General features: G+C 42.2%; 1 pseudogene; it reads right to left on the bottom strand.

Moving 5' to 3' along the window:
• Positions 1 to 493: 493 nt before the first annotated feature.
• Positions 494 to 26,229, bottom strand: part of LOC144326322 (apical endosomal glycoprotein-like) — a 216,467-nt pseudogene continuing 190,731 nt past the window's right edge.

Raw genomic sequence — 26,229 nt, 5'->3', positions numbered from 1 at the left:
GTTCATCTGCTTTCTTGTCCAAAGCTTCCAATTTTTCAAAGATTTTGTCTAATACTGAATTGGATCCTCCTGCAGCCATACCTTCCAACAAAGTTTGCTCGATTCCTTCTTCTTCAGCCCCCAAAACAGCAGGCACAGATGATCTGCGCGGCTGAGAAGTTAAAGTCAAAGTTGTTTGTTTAGCTTTCGCTTTAGCCACTCTTGTTCTCCCAGTGCCGCTCATTCCAGATCTGTCTGCTAGCCAAGGTCAAATTATGTATGGTCCCATGGGAATCCACAAGCCCAGAGAATAAACAACAAGATTAGGAGGGTAGAGGAAAAAAAAGGGCAAAGTCACGTACAATTGTAAATCCAAAGTCCTCTAGGGGGAGTTCAAATGTGTCTTGAGGGAAGAAGCAAAATTGTTGAATAAATGATTTTTAACTCCAGTTAATCCAAAGTTTAAAAAACTTCCAAAACAATGTCCAAAAAGGCTCCAATTTCCAAAGAACCTTCAGCTCTCCTATGGTTAGCAGAGTTGGTCTTAGTAGAAAAACAATGTCTCAAAAAGGTGCCAGAAACAATATCCCAATGTAACAGTTCCAATAACACTCAGTTATAACAGATCCCAGTAACAAAGTATCAAAAACTGCAATCTGACAGTTCTAATAATCAGGCAGTCCGATTCCCTGGGTTTCTCAGTTGTAATTCCAAAGGGAGAGGTAAAACACAGTCCACAACAAAAAATAACAGAAGAAAAATTAAATCCTTAGTCTCGATAAGAACAGTTCCATTAGATGCAAGGATTAGTTGCTTTTAACGCCTCTTCAAAGGCTCCAGACATCAAAGTCCTTTGCTTTAGCTCTTAAGCAGAAGCGGAAGACGGACTTCCTGTTTACGTCTCCCGCTTTTAACCGGATTTTTAAATCAATTTAGTCCCCAATTCCTTCTGTCTTTTTTACTCACGGGTTGTTGCTTTTAAAATTGAATGTTCCCAGGAAAAAAGGTCAGCACTCACCGACAGCAGCTATGCGGCTTCACTCCAAAGGAATAGCGATCGACTCACAGCACCGCGCCAGCCCGTCCACGTTCCGGAACCCCTTACGGTTCCCTTCTTCGTTTCGGGGGGCGCTTCTGGTGCCCGCCGAGTCCCACGACCACAGGCTTTCGCTGCCTGTGGGTTTCCGATATGGGTCTCCGCTTTGCCGTAGCGGACGACCCGTTTCCTTGGAGCTTCCTCTTCACTGCGCGAAGAGGACCGCCATTGCCGTTTCGCGCCGCCTCCGGAAGTGTTAATAGGACTAATATAAGGAAGTTTAATTATCATAGGAACTCCAGTGGCAGGCAGTCCCAAAGGCGCCAAACTTTCTGAGATGACTTACCTGGAACTTGCCACTGCTATCAATGAGAAGCCTCTCCTCCTGCCAGGCCCAACCTTGGTGGCCAGCTGCCCGCCAGACCACGCACTCCCCCTGGGGGGTGGACAGGAGCACCTGGAGCTCGGCGCTCAGGTAGTACCAGAATCCGACACAGTGGGTGCCTCCCAGTGGTAGGTACATCCCTGTCTGCAGGGGCTCTGCTTGCCCCGCTGCCAGGGCTCTGGTGTCGGCAACCCTGTTGTGCCCTGGGGAGGGAAGAGACAAGTTCTGATTGGGATGTCTTTGCATATTGGGACTCCCGGCAGTCATCCAGCCTGACGCCGGCGTCAGTCACCCTCTGGCATGCCCAGGGTGCGTTCTGTGAGGTTTAGAGCTTACAGGGTTAACAGCTCAGTGTGTCCTGCATCTGGGGAGGAGCTTTCTCCACATCCGGAAAGCTCTTTTGTTGTCTGTGAGTTACTTTTGTTTTCTGCTGAGACACCATGCCTGCTGTCTCAGATGGTCTGTCAGTTATTTTACTGTTCTGCTGTAAATAAAGCTGTTAGTTTAGAACAACAGCGTGTGGACTCTCTCTTCTGCAAGCTTATACACCAAGTGGCCGTGCTGTGCACACTCTGCTGAGTCCTGAAGCAGATAGTACTGCAGGGAAGTCTGCCGGACCACTTTACACAGTCTTGGGGCAGGCCTTGCCCCAAGGTGGCGTTGCCCGGCCGTTGCGCCCACCCTCCTCCCGAAACCCCGCAGGCACCGGGCTCCTCAAAGTTGCAGCGGAGGGGGGTGGTGCAGGCGCCGAACCCCAGCGCTACGTCGTCCAGTGCCGCGGTTCCCACAAAGCCATCTCGGAGCAGCTCAAAGGTCACCTGGAACAGAGAGAAAATAGTTTCCGGTGCTGTTATTCATGATGATTTTGTTTGTTCTTATCCTAGGCTGGATTCAAACACAAGACCTCACCTGAAAGCTGGGCAGCAGGCGCTGAGGAATCGTGGCCAAGGCACGGCGCCAAGCAGCGCCCTGGCTGCCCGCCTGGGTCCACAACACTTCCTCTGCGGCACCTGCGGATTTCGCCAGCAGGTTGAAGGTGCCTGGGAAAGAGGGGGCAGGGGCTCCATTAATTGCTAATATCGTTGTTGTTGTTGTTTTTTTTTTTTTTTTCCGCATAATTTTTATTGAATTTCAGAATACAGAACATAAATCAAATGAGTCAATATTCATATTGTTCACAAAAAAATAAAAGATAAGACTTCCTTCTGTCATTCCACGAATTTTCCAGAGTAACATTATATAATACATCCGCATTTCCTTGTTTGTAATGCCACATGTTGTTCACATTCATCTGTTTTCCTTTGGCATTACCCTTACTTTTTACAGAGCATCTTTATAACCCACCAGTGTTATCTCTTCATCCGTTAAGTTTTCCAGATATTTCGTGAGACTTTCCCAACTTTTGATAAACCTCTGATCTTTTATATATCTAATTTTGCCTGTCATCCTGTCCATCTCCACATATTCTAACAATTTGGATCTCCATTCCTCCATTGTTGGTAAACTCTCTTGTTTCCAATTTTTAGCTATCAGGACCCTTGCTGCCGTTGTAGCGTATTGAAACAGTTTGTAATCCTTTTTCTTTATCTCTGTTCCTACCAGACCTAGTAGGAACGCCTCGGGTTTTTTAACAAAAGTGTATCTTAGCATTTTCTTCATTTCATTATATACACTCTCCCAGAACCCTTTGATCTTTTGGCATTCCCACCACATGTGGTAAAAAGTCCCCTCCCTGTCCTTGCATTTCCAACATTTGTTACAGGATCCATACATTTTAGCTAATTTGACCGGGGTCAAATACCAACGGTAAAACATTTTCATTAAATTCTCTTTAAGTAACACACAAGCTGTAAATTTAAGATGTCGTTTCCAGAGTTTTTCCCACTCTTCAAAGTAAATATTCCGGCCAAAATCTCTGGCCCAGTGCGTCATTACCGCCTTGACCTCCTCGTCAACTAAGTTCCAGTCCAGTAATTGCTTGTACATTTTAGATAAGATTTTTATGTTATCCCCCAGAATCTCAGTTTGGAATCTGGAATTTTTTTCGGCATATCCTTTGTCTTTGACGTCTTTTCTAAACATGTCGTTTATCTGGTGGTAGTGTAGCCAATCATATACTTGGGATTTGACCTGATCATATGGCCTCATCTTCCACTTCCCTTCCTCCTTCATTAACAGATGTTCATAAGTTGCCCATTTCTCCCTCATATTAGTCTTTTTGACAGCCATAACCTCTAATGGGGATAGCCATTGGGGTGTTTTAGGTTCTAGCATATCCTTATATCTTTCCCATACCTCCATCAGAGGACCCCTAAATATATGATTTTCAAATCCCTTATGCCCCTTCTTTCGCCCATGCCATAGATAGGCATGCCATCCGAAGCGGTTGTCATGCCCCTCCAAGTCTAACACTTCCCTGTCTTCCAATTTTATCCAAGTTCTGACCCAGCATAGGCACGATGCCTCATAGTAGAGTTTCAGGTCGGGCAGGGCGAAGCCTCCCCTTTCTTTCGTGTCTGTCAGTAGTTTAAACTTAACTCTCGGCTTCTTCCCCTGCCAGATAAATTTAGAGATCTCTCTATGCCAGGTTCTAAATATCTTTGTACCTTTTATAATTGGGATGTTTTGGAAGAGAAATAAGATTCTTGGTAGCACTGACATTTTGATTGTATCTATCCTTCCCCAAAAGGATAATTTGAGCCGGCCCCACACTTCTATATCTTTCTTAACTCCTTTCCATACTGGTTCATAATTGTTTTTGAAGAGATCTATGTTTTTTGGCGTTACCCATACCCCTAAATATTTCACCTTCTTTGTCACTTCTATTCCTGTTTCTTTCTGTAATTCCTCGATCTTATCTACCTGCATGTTCTTAACTAGTATTTTTGTTTTCCTTTTGTTTAACTTAAAGCCCGCAACTTCCCCAAATTGTTCAAATTCTCTGAGTACCTCTTTTAATGAGCCCAATGGGTCTTCCATTGTTACAACCAGATCGTCTGCAAAAGCTTTAGTTTTATGTTCATGCTGGCCGACCCTGATTCCTTTAATTTCTTTGTTGTCTCTGATAGAATTTAGCAGGACCTCTAGTATCATTATAAATACCAGTGGAGACAGTGGGCATCCCTGTCTTGTTCCTTTAGAAACTGTTATTTCTTCTGTTTCCACCCCATTTATTATCAGTCTTGCTTTTTGTTCCGTATAAATAGCTTTTATCCCATTAAAAAATTCCGTACCTACTTCCATGTAGTCCATGTGCTTCAACAGGAATTCCCAATTTACGTTATCAAACGCTTTCTCAGCGTCTACAAATAACAGTATACCTTGTTTATCGCATCTTTCTGTTAGATATTCTATGATGTTTATAATATTTCTTATATTATCTTTAATCTGCCTGTCCGGCAAGAAGCCAGCTTGGTCTCTATGAATGTTTTTTACAAGAATGACTTTGAGTCTCCTTGCCAGGACTCCCGTAAAAATCTTGTAGTCTACGTTTAATAAGGAAATCGGCCTGTAGTTTTTAATTTGTTCTAGATCTGAATCTTGCTTTGGGATTAATGTGATCAGTGCCTCCTTCCACGACTCTGGTATTTCTCTTTCCTTTAGAATTTTGTTCATTACTTCCTGTAGTGGATTCAGCAAAACCGATTCCATCTCTTTATAATATCTGCTGGTGAACCCATCTGGGCCTGGAGCTTTTCCATTTTTTAGGTCTGATATGATTGCTTTTATTTCCTCCGTCTTAATTGGGGCATTCAATTTTTCTTTATCCTCTGCGGGGATCTTATTGATGTTCTTAGATGTTAGATATCTCTCTATTTTTCTTGTCTTACTCTTTTCTGTGTTCCTAAAGAGGTCTCCATAGAAATCCAAGAAGGCTCTTCTTATTTCTTTAGGTTTATTTATCTCTTCTCCTTCCACCACTATCCTATTTATGATATTCTGTTCCTTTCTTTTCTTCAGTTGCCAAGCTAGTAATTTCCCAGTTTTGTTAGCATATTCAAAATTTCTCTGTCTCAATCTTTTGATTTTCCATTCTATCTCTCTGTTTATCAGCATTGTATATTGGGATTGTAGAATTTTTATGTTCTCTTTTACTTTCTTATTTTTTGGATTTTGGGTTAATTTCTGTTCATTTTCTGCTAGTTGTTGTATAATTTCTTTTTTCCCTTTTTCTCTTTTTTTATTTTTAATTGCACTCTGTTGGATGAAAAATCCCCGCATCACCGCCTTGCCTGCGTCCCATACCACCCTTGGTTTTATATTGCTACCTAAATTATCTTCGAAGTACTCTTTTAGTCTAATTTGAGCTTTTTCTACTACTTCTTGGTCATCCAGCAGGTATTCCTTCAGTCTCCATCTATTTAATCTACTCTCCTGCCCTCTCAATTCCATTTTAATTGGATTATGATCTGAGATTGTTCTAACCTGGATCTCCACCCGTACAGATCGTGGGACAAGTTCTTTTGAAATCCACATCTGATCTAGTCTCGATGATGAATCATTTGGTTCTGAATGGAAGGTATATTGCTTTTCTAGGGGATGTTTAAATCTCCAGATATCTACTAGACTACAGTTTTGTACCAGAGAGAAAAAGGTTCTAGGTAACTTCCCTTCTTTGCCTTTTGAATCCCTCAATCTGTCCGATTCTAACGACACTACTCCATTCATATCTCCTAATAGTATAATTTTCTGGTCAGCGTACTCCAATAATTTTGCTTCCAACCTCCCATAGAATTCTGACTTATTCTCATTGGGCGCATATATACCCACTATTATTATCTTTTCTCCCTGCCATTGTATTTGTACTGCTAAAATCCTTCCTTCTTCATCCTTAAAAAGGTGTTTCGCTTCAATTTGTTTATTTATATAAATGACCACCCCCCTTTTTTTAGTCCGATCTGAGGATGTGAATTCATTCCCTAATCTTTGGTTGATCAAAATCCTTTTATGTTTCCTCGCTATGTGTGTCTCTTGGAGGCAAATGACGTCCAGACTTTCCTTCTTCAAAATATGCTCAATTCGGTTCCTTTTTCCCTTATCATTCATCCCATTAACATTCCAACTGTACACCTTTAACATCATTATAATTTACTTCAGTGAAAAAGAAGAAAAAAGAAAAACAAAAAATGAGTAGCGCCTGTTGTCACCTTTCAAACTTTTGGAACTTCCTCCTCGGTCCCTCCCTCCTCCCCCTCCTCCCCCCCCCACTCCCCGTCCCCCCCGAAGCTTCCCCAGATTCCACCTCCTCTCCCCTGCCCCTCTCTTTTTGCGGTCTTAGTTCTTTGTATTTCCTAAGAAATTTTTCTATTTCACTTGAATTTGTCACTTTTTGTCTCTTGCACCTGTATGTGAAGGAGATACCTTCCGGAAACTCCCACTTGAATTCAATATTGTTTCTTCTAAGTATCTGTACCAATTCTTTGTAGGAGTCCCTACGTTTTAGCAACCTGACTGGTATATCTTTGAAAATAATTATGTTGTTTCCTCCAACGTTAAATCTTTTCTCTCTATTCTTATAGAGAATCCTATTCCTTATTTCCCTGTTTTTAAATATAATTAAACAATCTTCTATAAGTTTTTTGTTCCTTGGAGGCTTGGCTTTTAGCCTAAAGGCCGATTGTATTGCCTTATCTACCTCCTCTGTTGGTATCTCCAGCCAGAGGGCTAATTCTGTTATTAGTTTTTCTTTTATGTTTTCTCTCTGATCTTCAGGTATGCCTCTTAATCTAAGGTTAGCCTCCCTCTGTCTTAGTTCATTTAGGGCAATCCAGTCTTTCATATCCTCTTGGCTCTTACTCAAGTCTAGAATATCAGCTTTGATTCTTTCTTCCTCACGTCTTACATCCTTTATTTCTACTCTTGTCTTTTTCAAACCTTCCTCTACTGCCTGTGTCCTCCTAAACACCTCTTTCATTTGGATCTTCAATTCATTAACTGTTTCATCTAGCTTCTTATCTACCTCCCCAATTCTATGGTCTAATTGTTCTAATTTACGTTCTACATTTTTCTCACTCTCTTTTATCTCCGCAAACATCCTCAATATCTCAGCTCTAAAATCTCCTTCTTGCTTTGACCCTTTTCTTTCCACTGGTGTTCCCCCTTCGGGTCTTTTCCCAGTGTTTGACATTCTTAATTTTAAACAGTCTGCGATACTTGATACAACAGTCAATATGGTCACCGATACAATTGCAGCACTTCAGTATATTCCTGTTTGCCTTATTTTATCCCGGCCTTCAAGTTCTTTTGCAATCTTTCAGTTGCGCTAAGGCCAGCTTGCTTTTAGAGGTCTCTAAGTTATGTCTGAGCCAACTTATTTCTTAACCCCTTGTTACTTCCATGAGAGTGTCCATAAACGTCCTGCAGTCTTAGGTAAGTATCCTGAAGTCTCAAAATCAGAGGTCGAAGGTTTTGAGCGTTTTATACCCACACTTACGACGCCGTGGGTCAGCACAATGATTTCTTAGAAGAAAGTAAGGAAGGTTGCAGCAGGGGGGGTTTGTTCCGCTAATAGTGGATACAGGGTCTCACCGTCTGGAAGACCCCACTCCACTCTGCCTTGAGGGGAGGGACAGAGGGCAAAGGACAAAGGAGGGAGGGAGAGGGGGGTCCACGAGGGTACCAAACTTTAAGTGTGAAAAAGAAGGCGAAGTAAATCAAACTGGTAATAGGAAAATTCCAAATACAGTAGTCGCAGTAGACCCTCTGTCCACTAGGTGGCTCTCTCAGTCACTGTTTCGTTCTGGAGACAACCTCACCACACACAAAGTTAAAGAGTCCGGTGGTGCAGAATGACAAATTATTCCCCAAACACTTAACAGTCTTTAGAATTTAAAGGAGGCAGAGACGTCCTGCTCGTCACTATAAATCCTGGAAACAGACAGGTACGCACCCGCTGAGCTCTCAGATCAGGTTAACCCGTATTGCCGGAATTTCGATTTAATCTTAGTCCGTTCTCTTAATGGCGTCGCTGGCGTTTCTCTCCCGTTCTCCACTGGGCGTGGCGCCCTGTGTGCGACGTATTCCGGCGTCCCTTTCACTTTACAGATGGTTTTAATTTAATAACTTCTTGTTCTGTTCCCTGTTTAGGCACCTCTTTTTATCGAGGTTCAGTTATTTTAATATAGATATCCTTCAGGGAAACGAAGTAATCACTGGCGGCAACTCCGTACACTCAAATCTGCCCTGCAGTCTCTCTGCGTGCTCACCAATCCCTGGCAACGGCAGAACCCCTTGTTGCTCACTCTTTCTTTCCCCAGGTTTTTGGTTTTCAAAGTTTTCAAAGTTTGAAGTTGTTAATCCTTCCCTTTAAGTTCGTACCCGGGGTTTTATTTTTGGGAGCGGGGCGCTAATCTCCGACGAGGGTTGGGCTGTCCGCTTTCAGGGGAGGAAATGGCTGCCCAGGACCTGCTATCCCGCGCCGCTGTTCTCCTCACCTTAAAAAGGTTACCTGACAACGGAGTGGATTGCGTCTGGTCTCTGCTGGCTCCCTGTACCTCCGGACACCCTCCGGACGTGTTTCTGGGGTGCTCTCGCCCTATAGCACCCCCTTTTCCCCCTGTTTGCTGGACTGGGTTCGTGCACCCGGCTGAATCCCTTCTCGCACCGGAGACGCGCACCACCGGAAGTCTCTCGTTGTTGTTGTTGTTGTTGTTGTTGTTGTTGTTGTTGTCACCATTATTATCATCTCATCCTTTCCCCCAACTGCTATATGTTTTTACCTTTGTTCATTATTCTTACTACCTGTATTTTCTTTTCTTCATCTCTATAACCATTAAACTATTTTTTTTAAAAAAAGGATTCTTGCTGATCCTTCTTTATTTATTTATTTATTTATTTATTTATTTATTATTAATAATTTTTATTAAGTACAAATTAGAAAACATACATATTTACAACAAAAGAAAATACAAAAGAAAAAGAAAATACATATAACCAAGGAAAAAAATTAGACAATACTTTGTCCCTTTTCATATTTACAGTTATTTATACCTCTATAAAATGCTATTCACAATAAAGGAGTGAAATGAAAGATATCAGAAAAAAGAACAAAGAAAAAATAAAGAAGTAAAAGAAAAAGATCATAGGTGAAATTTTTTAAAAGTAGATAAGTATTCACTATACATAGCCGTTCCCATCTATATTTATATTCAATTGTATAATTTCATCTTGTCCTTATCTACCTTAAATAAAGTGGGTGGTGTTTTTTTTTAAAAAAAGACTTCCACCGTTTGCCTCACGTGTTTTTAATAATCCGTTCGTCAGATCCTCTGTTCTTCATATTTTCCCTTTGGATTTCCTTAATGTCTCACTTTGTATTTTTTATATTACGCACAAGATTATTCTAAACACAACCGGATTTTAGTAGCCGAGCCCTGGTTTTGTAAATAATCATTTAAGAACTCCCATTGCTTCATAACCACAGTTTTGGATTTTCTCCTTATTATGTCCGTCAGTTTTGCTAGTTCCAGGTACTCGCAAAGTTTCCCCAACCATTCTCTTTTTGTTGGGATGCTGTCTTCTTTCAAACAGCTAGCAATCAAAATTCTTGCCGCTGTTGTCGCGTATAGAAATCAGTTTTATCTTTTGGGATATCTTTATCTAGAATTCCTAATAGATATGCCTCTGCCTTTTTGTGTTTGATGTCCTTATCATTTTTTTTATTTCGTCGTGGATCATGTCCCAAAAGGTTTTAATCTTTGAGCAAGTCCACCACATGTGGTATAACGTACCTTTTGTTCTGTTACATTTCCAGCATTTGTCGTTCCTTTTATTTATTTTTGACAATCTGTCAGGGGTTAGGTACCATCTGTGGTGAATTTTTCTGAAATTCTCCCTTAATATAACACACGCAGTAAAATTTATGTTTTTCTCCCAAAAAGTTTTCCATCTTTCCAGATCTATCTCACATCCCAAATCGTGCTCCCATTTTAACATGTTTTCCCCTTTCGTCTCTTGTTCTAAGGTGGTTTAATCTATACATTTTTGCAAGTATTTTTTGATCGCTTTTCAATATTTCCTTTTCTAATTTTGAAGTTTTATTTTCAAATCCTCCTTTTTATGTCTTTTTCATATGTAGCTTTTAATTGTTAATATTGGAACCAATTTATTCCAACTGTTTGTAATTGTTCACAACTTTTTAATTTAATATTTCCATCTGCATCTTCTAATATTTCCCTATACGTTGGCCAAGTTGTAGGAGTGCAAATATCCAGAGATGTAGTGATCAGGTGGGATTGCTATGAGGAATTATAACAGATATAGAGTAAGCCATCTGTGTCAGCAATGAAAGCATTGCGTTGACTGGGTTTAAACTATTTTGATATTGTCAGGGGCTCAGGAGCAGAGACACGGGAGAGAGGGGATGGAGAGCGAAGGGGAAGAATCTGAGGGCAGCATAGGGGAGTATGAAAGCGGCCCGAGAGATTCCATGAGTCTCTCCAGCGAATCAGAAGATTCCCAGAGGGGGGCGCCGATGGCCAGGGCAAGGGGGGTCCCAGGGGGGACACACCAGAAGCAAGGGGCCAGCGGGGACTCCCAAAGCAGCAGCGGGAGAGCAGGACCAGCTCCTCCACCAGAACGTAGTGAGGGGGAAGAGTCACATGTATCAGGGCCAGCTTCTCCTCCAGCAGGGAGAGAGGATGAGTCAGAGGTGGCCACGCCTCCATTGCAGAGTGAGGGAACGGAGGGAGAGTCAGGTGCAGCTAGCCTCCCCGAAGGGGGAAGCAGTGACAGGAGCAGTGTAACGGTCAGGAGGAAGGTGGCCGGCTGGGCGCGCGCGCCAAGTTCGAATGTACAGGCGCGCGGCACAGCAGGAAACCCGGATGGGGAACCAGGTTCTAAAGCCCGCTGGAGGGAGGGGGAGGACTCAGGAGACTCAGCGTCAGAAGAGTCTAGGAGAGGCGAGACCCCAGCGGACAGGCGGGCCCAGAGGAGAAGAGAGCAGAGGAAGAGGTGGAGCAAGGCTAGAGTCTTAAACTGGTGTCTGGGGGGAGGAGACTCAGACGGAGCTTCGGCGGTCTAGAGTTTGAGACGTAGAGTTGCGCGCCGCGGCTGTGAAAAAGAAACTGAGCTTCAATAAAGACTGTTTAATATAACAACGAACTGGCGTTGGTCCTTTGTGAGCTGGGACCTAGGGCAGCTCTGACAGATATGATTCTTGATCAATCTACACCCCTGCATCCCTGTTCCATTCCTCTCTTCCTCACATGTCACGTACACAGCAGTTGCTTCGCCAGGCAGGCATCCTGGGCCATAAAGATGTTTCTTTGATGTAGTTTCCCAGTTTTCTGAGTGCATGTTCTGGAAGTTGGGCAATAGGGGCAGTACAGGATTCCTTTTGGTGTACCGACCTCCCCGCTGCACCAAGGATTCCCTGTCCGAGCTGCTTCAGGTCGTGGCGGATGTTCTCCTGGAGACACCTAGTTTGGTTGTCCTAGGGGATTTTAACATCCATGCCGACACGACCTTACAAGGGACCGCTCGGGACTTCGTGGAAAGCATGGCCTCCATGGGGCTGTCCCTGAATAAGTTGGGCCCAACTCATAGTCATGGACATGCCTTAGATCTGGTATTCACCTCTAGTGACGTGGGTGATCTGACACTAAGTAAAAGTGAAACTAAAGAAGTGCCATGGTCAGATCACTTCCTGGTGCAACTGGACTTCTCCGCGACCCTTCCCCTCTGCAGGGAGGTGGGACCAATTCGGATGGTCCGCCCCCGCCACTTAATGGATCCAAATGGTTTCCAGAGAGTGGTAGGGGATGCTTTATCCCATGTTGATGGCCTTTCAGCTGATTCCCTGGTGGCCCGCTGGAATGTGGAGTTAACCAGGGCTATCGACTGTCTGGCTCCGAAGCGCCCTCTCCGATTGCATGGAGCCCGGACAGCCCCGTGGTTTTCTTCGGAGCTGAGGGCGATGAAACAATCGCTGAGACGGCTAGAGCGTCGGTGGCAGAAAACTCACTCCGAATCTGACCGGACACAGGTTAGAGCTCAACGTCAAGCCTACCAAGTGGCGATAGCGACGGCGAAGAAGACTTTCTTCGCCGCCTCTATTGCATCTGCAGAAAATAGTAGCAGGAGACTCTTTCAGGTGGTCCGCAATTTAACGGAACCACCTTTAACATCGGGGCCTTGTAAAGACCCCAAGATCTCCTGCAACGATTTTGCAAAGTTTTTTGCAGATAAAATCACTCATATTCGGAAGGAGCTAGACACCACCATGGGAGCAGGGCTGGGGCGGGAGAGTGCTGGAGCTCTGTCTGGTCAAGTTGCATGGAACCAATTTCAATCCGTTACCCCCGAGGATGTGGACAGGCTGCTTGGACGCGTGAAACCAACCACCTGTCTCTTTGATCCTTGCCCATCCTGGCTAATAAAAGCAAGCCGGGAAGGGCTGGGCGATGGGCTCTGCGGGGTGGTGAATGCTTCCCTCTGTGAGGGAACATTCCCAGATCCGCTGAAAGAGGCGGTCATTAAACCGCTTCTTAAAAAACCATCTTTAGACCCGGCCAGTATGGCCAACTATCGCCCAGTCTCAAATCTTCCATTCTTGGGCAAGGTGATTGAGCGTGTGGTTGCTGAACAACTCCAGGCACGCCTGGAGGATGCGGACCATTTGGATCCCTTCCAATCGGGGTTCAGGCCTCATCATGGGACTGAAACTGCCTTGGTCGCACTGGTTGATGATCTCCGGCGAGCTAGGGACAAAGGTGAGAGCTGTTTCCTAGTTCTGCTGGATCTCTCAGCGGCCTTTGATACAATCGACCATAACATCCTTCTGGACCGTCTAGAGGGGTTGGGAGCTGGGGGCACTGTTATACAGTGGTTCCGCTCCTTCCTCCTGGGCCGTGTTCAGAAAGTGGTGGTGGGGGATGAGTGTTCAGACCCTTGGGCCCTCACTTGTGGGGTACCTCAGGGTTCCGTCCTCTCCCCCATGCTTTTTAACATCTATATGAAGCCGCTGGGAGAGATCATCAGGGGGTTTGGACTGGGTGTCCATCAATATGCAGACGATACCCAGCTCTACCTCTCTTTCAAATCAGAGCCAGTGAAGGCGGTGAAGGTCCTGTGTGAGTGCCTGGAGGCGGTTGGAGGATGGATGGCGGCTAATGGGTTGAAGTTGAATCCTGACAAGACAGAAGTACTGTTTTTGGGGGACAGGGGGCGGGCTGGTGTGGAGGACTCCCTGGTCCTGAATGGGGTAACTGTGCCCCTGAAGGACCAGGTGTGTAGCCTGGGAGTCATTTTGGACTCACAGCTGTCCATGGAGGCGCAGGTCAATTCTGTATCCAGGGCAGCTGTCTACCAACTCCACCTGGTACGCAGGCTGAGACCCTACCTGCCCGCGGACTGTCTCGCCAGAGTGGTGCATGCTCTAGTTATCTCCCGCTTGGACTACTGCAATGCGCTCTACGTGGGGCTACCTTTGAAGGTGACTCGGAAACTACAGCTAATCCAGAATGCGGCAGCTAGACTGGTGACTGGGGGCGGCCGCCGAGACCACATAACACCGGTCTTGAAAGACCTACATTGGCTCCCAGTACGTTTCCGAGCACAATTCAAAGTGTTGGTGTTGACCTTTAAAGCCCTAAATGGCCTCGGCCCAGTATACCTGAAGGAGCGTCTCCACCCCCATCGTTCTGCCCGGACACTGAGGTCCAGCGCCGAGGGCCTTCTGGCGGTTCCCTCATTGTGAGAAGCAAAGCTACAGGGAACCAGGCAGAGGGCCTTTTCGGTAGTGGCGCCTGCCCTGTGGAATGCCCTCCCATCAGATGTCAAAACGATAAACAACTACCTGACATTCAGAAGACATCTTAAGGCAGCCCTGTTCAGGGAAGTTTTTAATGTATGATATTTTAGTGGGGTTTTTGGTTTCTATGGAAGCCGCCCAGAGTGGCTGGGGAAACCCAGCCAGATGGGCGGGGTACAAATAATAAATTATTATTATTATTATTATTATTATTATTATTATTATTATTATTATTATTATTATTATTATTATTATTATTATATTAATCTTAGGGCCTGGAAATAGTTTCACAGGAAGGTGATAAAGATGCCTACCTCCTTGCCATCCTTCCATCCTCTCTTGTTTACTCCTGTTTGTGATCTCCGGGTTTTCTCTAATCCTCTTTTATTTACTCTCAGATTATGTATGCATGCTCAGAGTAGTAGTCTTTGTAGTTAAAAGAATTTCTTTTTATCTAACTTTGTCCCCACGTGGGTTTTGTTGAAATGCTCAGAAGAAATCTGATTGGTTCTTTCGAACACTCTGTAAAAAGTTCTTTTGTGAATAAAACGGCCTGGGCCAGGGGCTGGACATGGGACAGGCACAGAAAGACACGATTATACGCACCCTTCCCAGAGTCTTGCTGGTTCAAGTCTCTCTGTGTATTCTTATTAATCAGAGTTCAATCCTTCCTTTACTTTGCGAACGCAACACAAGTCTCTTTTGCATTACTCTTTAATGTTGTGGTTGCCTCCACTGGCGAAACCCATTGGGGAGTTTTCTCGATAATTTTTCCTTTTGTTCTTTCCCAGACATCCAAAAGAGCCTTTCTTATTGTCAGAGGCTTAGTGCTGTCCAGCTGGCATAGATAAGACTCTGGGCTCCCAGCCAGTTCCAAACAATTGATTTATTTGACAAAGTTCAAACATACATCTCCAGCGTTTCCATTAGCCTCCTTCCCCTTGTGTGTAGTTGCTCCCTCTAATGTTACTTCCTCCTTTTCCGCACCCAGCATGCAAGTCTGCGAAAACTCCCCCCCCTTACTTCCTCTGTGTACCGCATGACTTGTCCCAGGCTCATCCTCCTCCCCCTCTACGTCAGACTGACTGTCAGACGACAAGCTGCTGATAATCTCTTTAGGCTCTCTATAACTGCTGGTTTCTGTCCTTTCATCTTCTCCCGTTTGCCTCTCCCTGACACTTACTATGTGATTTGTAAATTTTTTATGTTGTTCTTTTTTGTCATAAAATAAATAGCCATGCCAGCCGTATATTTTGTCCCAACCCTCTAGTGTTAGGACTTCATTATCTTTTAATAATATCCATTTTTTTATCCAACACCAACACGCTGCCTCAAAATACTTTCTTAAATCTGGCACTGCGAATCCTCCACTTTCCTTTGGGCCCATCATTACTTCTAATTTTATCCTTGCCTGTTCCCCCTGCCATATAAAATTTGCAAGATCTCTTTGCCAGCTTATAAAATATTTAGTTCCTATTAAAAATAGAATTTTGGGGAGTATCATCATTTTAATCATAGATATTCTTCCCCCATTTATCCATACTTCCTTTAATTTCTTTCCATTTTTTGATATAATTATCATTAAATAAATTTGTATTTTTATTTGTAATCCATATCCCTAAGTAGTTCACTTTCTTTTCTATTTTTAGTCCTGTTGTTTCCTCTAATTCCTTTTTCCCTTTCTCGCCTATATTTTTAGTTATCAATTTCGATTTATCTTTGTTCAATTTGAATCCTGCTACTTCGCCAAATTCTTTCATTCTTTCTAATGCCTTTTTATACTTTATTTTGGTGTTTCGGTTGTAATAATCACATTGTCTGCAAATGCTCTTACTTTGTAACACTGTGTACCAAGACATATGCCCTTTATTTCTTCGTCCTTTCTCAGAGCTATTAATAGGGTTTCTAATATTGTTATAAATAGGAGCGGGGATAAAGGACATCCCTGTCGTGTCCCTCTCTCAATGTCAAATTCTTCTGTAATTTCGTTGTTTAGGATTAATTTGGCTCTTTGTTTTTTGTAAATTGCTTGAATTCCATTCATAATTCTTTTACCTAAATTTAAACTTTTGCAAGTTTTAAACATAAATTTCCAAGAGACACTGTCAAATGCCTTTTCAGCGTCTGCTGAAAGCATTGAAATTTCTTTACTTGGATTCATTTCGGCATATTCTATTAAGTCTATAATTATTCTAGTGTTGTCCTTTATTTGTCTGGCTGGCAAAAATCCTGCCTGATCTTTTTTAATTATCCTTTTTAGCAGAGTTTTCATTCTATTTGCAAAAACTCCAGTAAATATTTTATAGTCTATATTCAATAAAGATATTGGCCTGTAGTTTTTTATAAGTCTCAGATCTGTACCTTGCTTTGGGATAAGGGTTATCAATGCTTCTTGCCACGAATTGGGTATTTCTCCTTTGACTAAAATTTCATTTATAATTAATTGTAATTTAGGTGTTATTATTTCCTCTAATTTTTTATAATATGTTACTGAAATTCCATCTGGTCCCGGTGATTTCCCATCCTACATATTTTTAATCACTTTTTTAATCTCTTCAAGTTCAATATTTGAATTTAAAATTGCATATTCTTCTTCTATATCTGGTAATCTATTTTCTAATAGGTATTTTTGGATTTTCTTTTCCTCTTTCAATTCTACTTTATATAAATTTTTGTAATATTTTATAAATCTTTCTTTGATTTGTTTTGGGTCAATAATTTCTTTTTCTTCATCAATAATTCTATTTATTACTCTTTCTACCTGTCTTTCCTTAATAAACCATGCCAGCATGCTACCCGGTTTATTTTCCTGTTCAAAATATATTTGTTTTGTCCATGTAATTTTTTTCTCAACTTCTCTATTTATTAAATTCGATAGGTGGGCTTCTAAGTTCTTTATTTGTTGGAGGATATCTTCATTTTTTTGGGTTTTCACTAAATCTTTTTCTTTCTCTCTTATTTGTTTATTTATTTCCATAATATTATTATCTTTATTTCTCCTTATCCTCCCCATTTGTTGTATTACATAACCTCACATATAGGATTTACTCGCTTCCCAAATCATTTTTTTATCTGTATCCTGATTTTCATTTATTTCATAAAATTCTTTCAATATTTCCTTAGCCCTTTTAACCCTTTGATCATCTCTCCATACCTCCTTGTTCATTCTCCACCTTCCCTTAGTGTGCTTTTGAAATTTAATATATACCGATATTGGATTGTGATCTGATATCGATCTATTCAGTATCTCTGCTTTTTCTAAACTCAGCACCAACTTTTTTGATAGCCATATTGCGTTGATTCGTCCCCCAGATTTTTTTGCCTCCGAGTAGTGGGTTATGTCTTTAGCACTTGGATTTTTTGTTCTCCAGGCATCATATAAATTAAAATTCTCAATTAAGTGGAAAAAGGAGAGTGGAAAAAGGAGAGTCGTTATTTATTATCGTCGTTGCTCTTTACCAGTCATCATTTAATACCATCAACTGGTGTTTTTAATTTTTCTGAATTGTAACTTATCACCAGTATTCGTTATTGAGAAATAGTACTTTTTACCATTATTTATTCTTATCATTCTTTTTATATGATAATATAAGAATTTCATAGAAAAATATTATAAATATGAATATAATATAAATAATATAAAATATAAAAATGATAATAAGAAATAAGAAATACAATTTCTCAATAATGAATTAATATTAGTTCATTTGTCTGTGAACTGCCCTGACACTTCTGGGTATAGGGTGGTATATAAAATATAACAATAAAAAATTATTATTATTATTATTATTATTATTATTATTATTATTATTATTATTATTACCATTAACCAGTGTTATTATTTGTTCTTCTTGATTGTAATTTATCTCTTGAATAAGTGCCCGGGTCCGGCATGTTTCCCCTGCGCCAGAATTCCCAGGGTCAGCAGCAGATCGACAGCGTGTGCTTGATGTGCGATTGAAGACAAAAGTCCATATGCTGTTTCTTGCTAACTAAACAGCTTTTATTTACATCGGACAGATAATGCAAGCAATTCCGTCAGAGTCTGGCGCTATAGCGTGCATCTCTGACTCTTCTCCAGTCAGAAGTGAAACTATCACACAGACAAAGAACTCAGCTCCTGGATGTGGGAAGCTCCCCCCCAGATGCAGGACACATAGAGTTTAACCCTATAACCACCGAACCTCACACCCCCTCTTGCCCTGTATCTGGGGGAATGTAAGCATAACCACTCACTCCAAACACAGACCTTCACAGAACTCCCCATGACGCTGGAAGGTCAGTGGTTTTGTGAAACCATCAGCGAGGTTCCTGGCACTGGGACAGTATTTCAAGTGAACTAATCCCGCCCGAACACTCTGGCACATATTCTGGAAACAGATGTCTAGGTGTTTGGTCCTGGCCTTAAACTGCCCAGACTTGTTCGGAGGGAAAATCTGTAGAAAACCCTGGGGATATTAGAAAATGCTTTCAGAAATATTTTAAACAGCTGTATAAAAAAGGTAAAGAGGATACAGATAAAATCGAGCAATTTCTTAGGACAAATGAATTGCAGATAATTCCCGCAGATAAAAAACCACTACTCAATGACAAGATTACTAGGCAGGAGGTTGAGATGGCAATAAACCAGATGCAAATGGGCAAGGCCCCAGGACCGGATGGATTATCTGCCAAATACTATAAAACTTTTAAAGACTGGTTAATTCAACCTTTGGCAGAGGTTTGTAATGAGATACTGAAAGGAGGGAGGGCACCTTCAACCTGGAAAGAGGCATTTATAACTGTGATACTGAAATCTGAACAAGATAGGTCAGATGTAAAGAATTACAGACCAATCTCACTACTGAACGTAGACTATAAAATATTTGCAGATATCCTGGCTAATAGACTGAAAAAAGTTTTTATCAGAATATATACATAAAGACCAGGCAGGTTTTCTGCCTGGAATACATATGAAAGATAATATTAGAAATATAGTGGATATTCTGGAAAGATTAGAGGCTAAAAGAAACACCAAAGCATTATTAATGTTTATTGATGCGGAGAAAGCCTTTGACAATATCTCTTGGTTTTTTATGGAAATTATTTTGGAAAGTATTGAGGTTGGTCAACAATTTCTAAATAGTATCAAAGCAATCTATTCTGAACAAAAAGCTAAAATTATTATTAATAATGTGGTCCCGGAAGAAATTAAAATTGAAAAAGGAACCAGGCAAGGGTGCCCACTTTACCCTCTATTATTTATTGTGGTCCTGGAGGTCTTGCTGAACAGTTTGAGAAAAGAAGAGAAAGTCAAGGGCATTGTAGTAGGTTCGAAACAATATAAACTAAAAGCCTTTGCTGATGATTTGGTTCTAACTTTATAGGATCGAGAGACCAGTGCAGTAAAAGCACTGGAGATGATACAGGAGTACGGGCAACTGGCTGGTTTTAAATTAAACAAGAGCAAAACCAAAGTAATCAATAAAAACTTAGATAAAGATGAAAGAAAAACCCTTATAGAAAACACAGGCCTAGCATTTACGAAGAAGGTTAAATACTTGGGTGTGAATTTAACAGCCAAGAATTTGAATTTGTATAAAGATAATTATGAGAAAGTATGGAATGAAATAAAAAGAGATTTAGAGATTTGGATAAACTTAAAATTTTCACTTATGGGACGAATATCGGTGGTTAAGATGAATGTATTGCCGAAAATGTTGTTTCTATTTCAAACTTTACCTATTATTGATAATGTTAAATGTTTTAAAGAATGGCAGAAGGCCCTGTCCAAATTTATCTGGCAAGGGAAAAACCCGAGAATTAAGTATAAATTACTTACAGATTCAAAAGAAAGAGGAGGCTTTTCCCTACCTGATTTAAAGATATATTTTGAGGCTGCGGCCTTCTGCTGGATTAAAGATTGGATCAATCTAGAAAATGAGGACATTTTGGACCTAGAAGGATTGGACAATAGGTTTGGCTGGCATGCATATCTTTGGTATGACAAAATAAAGGCCCATAGTAGTAGTAGTAGTAATAATAATAATAATAATAATAATAATAATAATAATAATAATAATTTATTATTTGTACCCCGCCCATCTGGCTGGGTTTCCCCAGCCACTCTGGGCGGCTTCCAACAAAGATGAAAGATACACTAAAATGTCACATATTAAAAACTTCCCTGAACAGGGCTGCCTTCAGATGTCTTCTGAATGTCAGGTAGATGTTTATCGCTTTGACATCTGATGGGAGGGCGTTCCACAGGGCGGGCGCCACTACCGAGAAGGCCCTCTGCCTGGTTCCCTGTAATTTGGCCTCTCACAGTGAGGAAACCGCCAGAAGGCCCTCGGAGCTGGACCTCAGTGTCCGGGAAGAACGATGGTGGCTTTAAGAGTCATATACCGCATTTTTCACTCTATAGGACACACTTTTCCCCCTCCAAAAATGAAGGGGAAATGTGTGTGCGTCCTATGGAGCGAATGCAGGCTTTCGCTGAAGCCTGGAGAGCGAGAGGGGTCGGTGCGCACCGATCCCTCTCACTCTCCAGGCTTCAGGAAGCTATCCACAAGCCTTTGGAGCGTGGCGGGAGTGCCCGCCGGGCTCTGAAGGCTTGCGGATAGCAGCATGCAGCCCGAAGCCCGGGGAGCACAGCGCTGTGCTCCCCGGGCTTCAGGCAGCTATCGGGCAGCTTCTGCCAAAGCTGCTCGCAGCCTCTCCTGGCTGGAGAGGTTGTGCGTGGCTAAAGAGGAAGCCAAGACAGCCAGCAGGATGGATCCCGCTGGCTGTCTTGGCTTCTTTGCTGGAAATATTTTTCCCCTTTATCCCCCCCCCCCCCTAAAAACTAGGTGCGCCCTATGGAGCGAAAAATACGGTAATTAGGAAGGCACTTTTAAAAGTTTGGTCTAGATATCAGGATCTTTTGGTAAGAAAAACACCCAAATGGATTTCACCAATGGAAGCGCAGGCACAAAAAAGCTTAATATGGAAAATAAGTGGTTGAGATACTCAGATTTATTGGTTGAAGATGGGGAGGGATTTACGTTAAAATCATTCGAACAAATCAAAGATAAAGTAAATTGGCTTCAATATTACCAAATTAATGAATTATTTAAGATTGATAAGAAAAAAGGTTTTGCAATTGAAAAAACCAAACTGGAAACGGAGTTGTTAGATACTAATGTTAAAAATTTGTATAAAATGTATAATTTGTTATTGGAGTGGCATACAAAAGATGAGCAAGTAAAATCGGTTATGATTGATTGGGCACAAGATGTGGGACATAATATAATGATGGAGGATTGGGAGAGACTTTGGAAGAAAGGGGTTAAGTTTACCGCATGTACAATGTTAAAGGAAAATATTATGAAAATGATGTATAGATGGTACTTAACCCCTGTTAAACTGGCGAAGCTCTACCACAATTGTGATAATTTATGCTGGAAATGTAAAGAAAAGGAAGGTACTTTCTATCATATGTGGTGGACTTGCTCCAAGGTAAAAGACTTCTGGGGGAAAAATTATAATGAATTAAAAAAAATGATGAAATATACATTTATGAAGAAACCAGAAGCCTTTCTCCTTGGAATAACAGGTTCTGAACTGCCCAAAAAAGATGTAAAAGTATTTTTGTATGCCACAACTGCTGCACGGATTTCATTAGCCAAAAAATGGAAAACACAAGAACTACCAACGGTAGAAGAATGGCAGATGACGATGATGCAATTTATGGAGCTGGCTGACCTCACCGGGAGAATCCGCGACCAGAAAGAAGAGGAACATCAAGAAGACTGGAAGAAATTTAAAGACTACTTGAATAAATATTGTAATATTAAAGATCACTTGAAAGAAACAATTAGGCCTAGGATTAAAATGGAATTAAATTTATAAATAAGAAAATGTACGATAAGGAAAGCTATGTAATATGATTAGGACTGTGATATGGTCTTTTGAAATACTGATATTGGAAACTGCTACATATAATTACTAAGAAATTCGGATGGAAGAGATTCGAGGAAGTCAAATATTATGTTTATGAAGATGGATGGTACTTAATTTTAATTAATTAAGTGGTAATATGTTGTATGTATCTTTTTTCTTTTTTTCTTTTCTTTTTTGTTTGTCTTTATTATTGTTAATCTTTTCTTTCTTTACTATGTTTATTTACTGAAAATAATAAATATTATTTGGGGGGGGGGAATAAACTGCCCAGACTGTCAACTTCAGACAGGGTTGATTGTCTTCCCAAACACTGACAGGCAAACAACACTCTCCGCAGATCTCCTGAACCAAGCACACATAGAACTCCAATTCCCTGCAAATCTCAGATAGTGCACTAAACTCAGCCTCAGTAGAGGAGAGCGCTATGAGACTTTGCTTCCGGGACTTCCACCCAACCAAAGAGTCCCCGAACTTCACCACCATACCAGACACGGACTTCCTGTCCGCCAGATTCACCCAATCGCTGTCTACCCAGCACATCAACTTGATGTCCCCCTTTGCTGACAGCTTGAGGCAAAAGTCTTTGGTATCTTGCAGGTAACGCAGCACCCGCTTGACACCATTCCAGGCTTGTATGCTAGGGTTTGCAGCTTCCCAGCTGAGCAGATTGGTAGCAAACACTATGTCAGGTCTGCTCCACTGGGACAGATACAACAGACTACCCAGAGTTGACTGAAAGAGCTCAGCATTTTCGAACACTGTGCGTTCTACTTGCTGACTGTCTTTCACGTAGCTGGTCTCCATGGGTGTCCTGACCCCTGCACATTCAGACATTCTGAACTTCTCAAGCAGTTGCTCAATCTTACCTTTCTGACTGAGCAAGAAGCTACTATCCTCAGTTCTAGCTATCTACTGCACCCAGGTTCTTGAGCTTGAACCGTTTACCAAGCTCTTTGGCAAACTTCTCCACCTGTGTACGTGTCTTTGATACATGGACTATATCATCAACAAAGATCAAGAGCATCTCCTGTGACTCACCTGACCCCTTAAGGTACAGGCAGCTATCATCAAGACTTCTCTTGAAACCTAGCTTCTCTAAGGCTTCATTCAGACACATGTTCCAATTTCTGGCCGATTGCCTCAACCCATAGATCGATTTATGCAACCACCAAACGATGCCTTGCCCCTTGACCTCAAACCCTGGAGGAGGAAGCATGTACAACTCCTCCTGGAGGTCTGAGTTCAAGTAGGCTACATCCACATCAAAGTGATGCACCTTCCAACCTCTTTCTGCAGCAATGGCTAAGAGCATGCGCAGAATTTCACTTCTTGAAGTAGGAGCATACACCTCAGTGTAATGCAGCCCCTTCTGCTGTGTGAACCCTCTGGCTACTAACCTAGCCTTGTACTGTGGTTCTCCAGATTCTGTGGGTTTAAGGCAAAAGCCCCACCTGCTGCTCACAGCCTGTTTGCCAGCCGGCAACGTTGTGATGGAGAACACACCTAGAGACTCCATTGAGCTCATCTCCTTCTGCATTGCCTCTTGCCATTTGCTGGTTTCTTCTTGAGGCAACTTCTGAACATCCTGAAAACTTTCAGGTTCACACTGAGCCACCCCAACACACACACTTGTGGTCTCAAACCTGTCAGGCAGTTTACCCTTCGTGGTTCGGGTTGATCTCCTCAGTGTGAGCTCTGGTACCCCCTCTGACCCACTAGGGCCAGCTAGACCATCCCCAGTGTCAGAGAGCTCCCCCTCTGACCTGCTGCGTCTTTTGAACCTTACAGCTGGACCTGTGGGTGAGGACGGCTCACTCTTTGGCTCTGTCTTGAGAGTTTTAGGAGAGGTGCTAGGTTGCTCCTGCTCTGGACTCCATTCCTCAGCAGCAGGTTCAGTCTCCACCTCCTCATCATCATCTGAGTCAAGAAACCTTTCTGAAAGAACATCTGGGTTACCATGTATGTGTGTCCACCCACTTTGCTCACAAAACTCAGCACTGCTGCTTACAAGCAGCCGGGACTGGTTGCCATCAGGATAGACAAATTTCCACCCCTTGGTCCCTGGTTCATACCCAACAAAAATCATCTTCTTGGACCTTGGGTCACCCTCTCTGCGTTTGGCCTTTGGTATAAGAACCCAAGCCTCACCGCCAAAAACATGGAGGAAATGCACCTTGGGCTTCTTACCATGCAGAAGAACATAGAGCATGTCCCCTACAACAGAATTAAAAACACGATTCTGCACAAAAGAAGCAGATTTCCAGGCCTCAGCCCAATAGCGTTGTGGGAGTCCAGAATCAAACAGCATAGCAGCCACAGCCTCTTGTAGTGTTCTGTTCTTACGTTCAGTAACACCATTCTGCTGAGGACTGTGTGGTGCTGTCAGCCTGTGACTTATCCCCTTCTGGTGGAAGAAATTCTGCAGCACAGACCCAGTAAACTCCGCCCCTCTATCACTCTGAAAGCTTCTGACTTTAGCAGAGAATTTCAATTCTACAGCTGCTATCCAGTCTTTTATCAATGCAGCAGCTTCCCCTTTGTACTTAATTGAGAAAACCCAATAGTTCTTCGAAAAATCATCCAAAAGAAGCAAAATAAATTTTGATCCACCCAGACTGGCTACTGGCATAGAGCCACACAAATCTCCATGCACTAGCTCAAAAGGCCTGCTTGTCTCTCTGCTAAACTTGGGATATGTGCACATTTTTACCTTGGATTGCTTACAGGCTCTGCAATCTAAAAACTTATCACATCCCTTCATTTTGCACCCCTCTGTGCACCCCGGGGCCTTCTTGACATAATTCCAATTCAGTTGTGCCAATCATCTGTGCCATAAGTGGGCACACCCATCATGTGGTGGGACATTCGCACACTGCACCTGTGTTACCTCAGTGGGACCGTCATCTGCAATAGGTATTTCAACCATGCACAGCCTATTCTTGCATTCAACACTGAACAGGTGTTTCCCATCCCTGGAAAAAGAACACATGTTATTCTCAAAACGAACGCTGAAACCATCAGCTACTAATGCAGAGACAGACAAAAGACAACTGGACATCTCTGGAACCACATAAGCTTGAATCTCATGCTCCAAGAACGGACAGTACAAAGTCCCAGACATGGTCAGGGAACGTCTGCTTCCATCTGCCACCGTGACAGATCGTCCACCTTTTACAGCCTTGAAATTCCGAAGAAGCCCAGCAGATGGAACTAAAGAGTGAGTTGCTACACTGTCCACAATGAAAGTCAGCCCAGCTTCCTGTTTACAGCCTTTAACAATTGCCATGGAAGCTGCAAGATGATACTGGGAAGGCTTCTCTTTGCTTTCTTTTTTTTAAAAAATAAAATTTTTATTGGGTTTCACACAGTTTATATAGACACACACAATACACAATACAAACATACACATATAAGGACAAACATGTATAATTTCAAATCCTTAATTTCTTAACCAATTTCCCTGACTTCCCCGCACCTCCCCTTCTTGTATCCCAATTCCAATAGTTAGTTCAGCAAGTTCTTTTAAATTTAGCTTATATACCTAGATTATATCACAATGCACTTCATTACACCCTTTTCTAAGGTCGACCCAAGTTCCCTTCCACAAAATTCCCAATTTTTATAATAATTACCAAACAAATAACAAAGAACAACTTATAGTTATACACCCTTTACATTCCAAAATTCTCCCCCCCCCTTTCCCGGTTTTGATCCCCAAACAATGTCCATCAGCCAGTCAATTCTCAGCCTGGATCCCTCACGTCCGAGGCCCTTAAATCTCTCTCAGTCCCTCTCAGCCGGTTTTGTTGGTAGTCCTTTATGTTGAACATCATGTCTCGGAGAAGCTCTGTCCCAGTAAAATCAATCTTTCTTCCAACCAGACCTCCATGTTCAAAAGTGGAGCCCAAATCATATTTCATATTTCTTTTAAATCCAAGTGTCCCAAATGTCCCAAAAGCTCCATCTTTCGCCTTATACAAATTTATAATCCATAGGTCTTCCGATCTCCCCATGGGGAAATCTCTGCAGTCTTCCTTCTCAATTTCAAGCCACATTTTGATCATCCAAATCTTAATTTCCTTATAATCCATTTTTTGAGGCCTCTGGTTGTCCTTTTTCACCAGCAGCTTTTCAGCTCCTCCTTCTCGCTCCTCT

This window comes from Podarcis muralis, chromosome W (assembly GCF_964188315.1).
Source record: "Podarcis muralis chromosome W, rPodMur119.hap1.1, whole genome shotgun sequence".
In the NCBI taxonomy this organism is placed as follows: Eukaryota; Metazoa; Chordata; class Lepidosauria; order Squamata; family Lacertidae; genus Podarcis; species Podarcis muralis.
Note: the sequence above shows the minus strand (reverse complement) of the source record. Positions and strands in the feature narration are given on the sequence as shown.